The 4,649-nt window shown below is 48.8% G+C and overlaps 2 long non-coding RNA genes across 2 annotated transcripts; both read left to right on the top strand.

Moving 5' to 3' along the window:
- The first annotated feature begins 437 nt into the window (after window positions 1-437).
- Window positions 438-4,472, top strand: LOC115184120 (uncharacterized). Its single transcript, XR_003874195.1, has 4 exons — window positions 438-499; window positions 3,181-3,282; window positions 4,277-4,351; window positions 4,447-4,472. It is a non-coding gene; the product is annotated as an uncharacterized LOC115184120 (long non-coding RNA).
- LOC115184121 (uncharacterized) lies at window positions 3,385-3,741 on the top strand. The gene is made up of 2 exons (XR_003874196.1): window positions 3,385-3,550; window positions 3,645-3,741. It is a non-coding gene; the product is annotated as an uncharacterized LOC115184121 (long non-coding RNA).
- Window positions 4,473-4,649: the final 177 nt, after the last annotated feature.

The raw sequence follows: 4,649 nt of genomic DNA, 5'->3' as shown, positions 1-4,649 counted from the left end.
AGGGTGTCATTTGACCTGGTCTAAAGTAGTGCACTATAAAGGGAATAGGGTTGTCATTTGACCTGGTCTAAAGTAGTGCACTATAAAGGGAATAGGGTGCCATTTGACCTGGTTAAAGTAGTGCACTATAAGGGAATAGGGTGCCATTTGGGACACATAAGACCTGTCTATTGTTGTTGATGTTGCAGACGGACCCGACCAGTGTTCCCCAGCTGGCCTGGCAGTTTGTCCCCGTTCAGAAGGTGGTCAACCCCGTCCTGGCATTCTGCAGAGGAGACACCGTACACTTCCTGCTGGTAACACCTCACTTCCTGTTTACTTCCTGGTTACCATTATTCCTTGTTTAGTAAACAATAACAATAGATTTTCTGTATGTGAAACGACTGTCATGTTGACTGACTGACTGTTTGTGTCCAGGTGAAGAAGGATGAGACCGGAAACCATCCATGTCATCAAGCAAAGACAGCTGCAGCTGAACTGTGACATCATCAGTCTGAATGTAAGTGTCGCATGATGTCACTTCAGGGTCTGTTTTTACTTTACAGGCCACATCTCTTGTTGTTTTAACTTCCTTCTCCGTTCCTTCCTCTGCTCCTAACTGAATGGGCGTGTTTAACGTGCAGCTGACTTTACATGTTTAGTGGAGACTGACTGATGTACAAATCACCTTACATTATAAATAACTACTCAGTATTATTTGTAGATCAGTCAGACGGTCACAATTTACCCACGATACGTCCCAGTTTACCCATGATACGTCCCAGTTTACCCACGATACGTCCCAGTTTACCCATGATACGTCCCAGTTTACCCATGATACGTCCCAGTTTACCCACGATACGTCCCAGTTTACCCACGATACGTCCCAGTTTACCCACGATACGTCCCAGTTTACCCACGATACGTCCCAGTTTTCCCATGATACGTCCCAGTTTACCCATGATACGTCACAGTTTACCCATGATACGTCACAGTTTTGAACACAGCCAAGCTCTCTCTGTCGCGCTTTCTGTCTCTGGCTCTGCCTCTCTGTTATTATCCCTCTCCTTCACCTCCTGCCTCTCTGTTATTATCCCTCTCCTTCACCTCCTGCCTCTCTGTTATTATCCCTCTCCTTCACCTCCTGCCTCTCTGTTATTATCCCTCTCCTTCACCTCCTGCCTCTGTTATTATCCCTCTCCTTCACCTCCTGCCTCTCTGTTATTATCCCTCTCCTTCACCTCCTGCCTCTCTGTTATTATCCCTCTCCTTCACCTCCTGCCTCTGTTATTCTCCCTCTCCTTCACCTCCTGCCTCTCTGTTATTATCCTTCTCCTTCACCTGCCTCTCTGTTATTCTCCCTCTCCTTCACCTGCCTCTCTGTTATTCTCCCTCTCCTTCACCTCCTGCCTCTCTGTTATTATGCTTCTCCTTCACCTCCTGCCTCTGTTATTATTGTTCTCCTTCACCTCCTGCCTCTCTGTTATTATCCCTCTCCTTCACCTCCTGCCTCTCTGTTATTATCCCCTCTCCTTCACCTCCTCCTGCCTCTGTTATTATCCTTCTCCTTCACCTCCTGCCTCTCTGTTATTATCCCTCTCCTTCACCTCCTGCCTCTGTCTCCCTCTCCTTCACCTCCTGCCTCTCTGTTATTATCCCTCTCCTTCACCTCCTGCCTCTGTTATTATCCCTCTCCTTCACCTCCTGCCTCTGTTATTATCCCTCTCCTTCACCTCCTGTCTCTCTGTTATTATCCCTCTCCTTCACCTCCTGCCTCTCTGTTATTATCCTTCTCCTTCACCTCCTGCCTCTCTGTTATTATCCTTCTCCTTCACCTCCTGCCTCTCTGTTATTATTCCTCTCCTTCACCTCCTGCCTCTCTGTTATTATCCCTCTCCTTCACCTCCTGCCTCTGTTATTCTCCCTCTCCTTCACCTCCTGCCTCTCTGTTATTATCCCTCTCCTTCACCTCCTGCCTCTGTTATTATCCCTCTCCTTCACCTCCTGCCTCTGTTATTATCCCTCTCCTTCACCTCCTGTCTCTCTGTTATTATCCCTCTCCTTCACCTCCTGCCTCTGTTATTATCCTTCTCCTTCCTACCTCCTCCCTCTCTGTTATTATCCTTCTCCTTCACCTCCTGCCTCTCTGTTATTATTCCTCTCCTTCACCTCCTGCCTCTCTGTTATTATCCCTCTCCTTCACCCCTGTCTCTCTGTTATTATCCCTCTCCTTCACCTCCTGCCTCTCTTTTATTATCCCTCTCCTTCACCTCTCCTACCTCCTGCCTCTCTGTTATTATCCCTCTCCTTCACCTCCTGCCTCTCTGTTATTATCCTTCTCCTTCACCTCCTGCCTCTCTGTTATTATCCCTCTCCTTCACCTCCTGCCTCTGTTATTATCCCTCTCCTTCACCTCCTGCCTCTCTGTTATTATCCTTCTCCTTCACCTCCTGCCTCTCTGTTATTATCCTATCCTTCTCCTTCACCTGCCTCTCTGTTATTATCCTTCTCCTTCACCTCCTGCCTCTCTGTTATTATCCTTCTCCTTCACCTCCTGCCTCTCTGTTATTATCCTTCTCCTTCACCTCCTAGCTCTGTTATTATCCCTCTCCTTCACCTCCTGCCTCTCTGTTATTATCCCTCTCCTTCACCTCCTGCCTCTCTGTTATTATCCCTCTCCTTCACCCCCCGTCTCCCTGTTATTATCCTTCTCCTTCACCTCCTGCCTCTCTGTTATTATCCTTCTCCTTCACCTCCTAGCTCTGTTATTATCCCTCTCCTTCACCTCCTGCCTCTCTGTTATTATCCTTCTCCTTCACCTCCTGCCCTCCTGTCTATTATCCTTCTCCTTCACCTCCTAGCTCTGTTATTATCCCTCTCCTTCACCTCCTGCCTCTCTGTTATTATCCCTCTCCTTCACCTCCTGCCTCTCTGTTATTATCCCTCTCCTTCACCTCCTGCCTCTCTGTTATTATCCTTCACCCTCCTCCCCTCTGTTATTATCCTTCTCCTTCACCCCGTCTCCCTGTTATTATCCTTCTCCTTCACCCCGTCTCCCTGTTATTATCCTTCTCCTTCACCCCGTCTCCCTGTTATTATCCTTCTCCTTCACCCCGTCTCCCTCCCTTTGTCTCTCTCCCTCTGTGACTCTCTGGCTCTTTCACAGCCACTCACTGATTGTGTTTCCCCTCCCCCCCCCAGTGGATCAACAGTCGTACCCTGGTGGTGATGGACAGTGGGGAGAAGCTGCGTGTGGTGGACCGACCCAGCCAGGAGGAGCTGGAGAGCTTGGACGTGGCTGAGGTGCAGCTGGTCTACAACAGCAGCCATTTTAAATCGCTGGCCACGGGGGAAACGTCAGCCAGGCGCTGGTGAGGGTCAGGGTGAGGTCAGGGTCACGTCAGAGGTGACGGTAGAGAGGTTGCGGTGGGTAGATAGATAGTGAGGGTTGAGAAGTAATGGTAGGGAAGTGGTAGGGGTGAAAGGGCATGGAAAAGGGGTCATAGGTCAGTAGCTGTAGAGGGGAAGGCATCACCTGGCACTGGCAAAGGTCACAGGTGAGGGGTTAGAGGTCAGTGGTAGTAGAGGGTGTCAGGTAAGTTTTATGGGTTATGGAGCAGGGTCAGACAGGACAGGACTAGGCTGGCTAGTGGTGAGGGTTAGAGGTCAGTGGTAGTAGAGGGTGTCAGGTAAGTTTTATGGGTTATGGAGCAGGGTCAGACAGGACAGGACTAGGCTGGCTAGTGGGAAAAGGTTGCACAAGATAATTTATCCCCCTGAAGAATCAGTCTCCACTACCTTCACTACTAAACACCAAACTGTTGAAACCGGCTGGTTAGGTTACAGACCATTACCTGGAATGAATCAGTTACATCACTGGTTCTGACCTGGTGGAGAGCAGGTGGCTCTGTCCAATCATACAGGACCAACGTCCTAGTCACTGGATCAGAAGCAGCCTGCCAGAGAGGAGAGCGTGTCTTCAGGGGGACTGAAGCTGTTAAATCAAGGAGCAGGGGGTCACCAGTGATTCCCCCCCCACCTGTCTCCCATACCTCTACATGGAGTCATTCAGAGTCAGCATCAACCAATCAGGACCATGATGTTTTGGATCTTCCTGAAATAATCTTGAGTCCGTACAAAGGTTTTGTTCAGGATTCTTGGCATATATTTGCCACATTTGTATCTAAAAGTATTATTGAGAAGTAGCAGTCATGGATGATTTTGGTTGATTTTCACTCTGAATAACAGTGTCCTGGCCTTTGACCTCTGCTCTCCAGACTAACAGTGTGTGTTTTAGGCCCTAGTAGGAGAGAAGGCCTGCTACCAGTCTGTCTGCAGCTACGCAGGACAGATGGTACTACTGGGGACCAAGGTAGGTATCTGTATATGTCACTGTGTGGTGTGTGTGTGTGTACAGGTGAAGTAGAACATAAGTGTTGTCTAATTGAGGCCTTTTCTCTGTTCCAGTCAGCCCACATCATGACTCTGAGGAACTGGAGGGAGGTAAGTGTCTCTCTGACTTGCCACCATACCATTCTAAAGGTTATCTATTATATCATTCTACCTGTGATCTGTCTCTGAGGGGGATTTAATGGACCTGTGTCTCTTGAGGGGGATTTAATGGACCTGTGTCTCTAGGAGGGGGATTTATGGACCTGTGTGTCTCTGAA

The sequence above is a fragment of the Salmo trutta genome, unplaced genomic scaffold (assembly GCF_901001165.1).
Source record: "Salmo trutta unplaced genomic scaffold, fSalTru1.1, whole genome shotgun sequence".
In the NCBI taxonomy this organism is placed as follows: Eukaryota; Metazoa; Chordata; class Actinopteri; order Salmoniformes; family Salmonidae; genus Salmo; species Salmo trutta.
The sequence above is the reverse complement of the archived record's forward strand: the minus strand, read 5'-3'. Positions and strand labels throughout refer to the sequence as shown.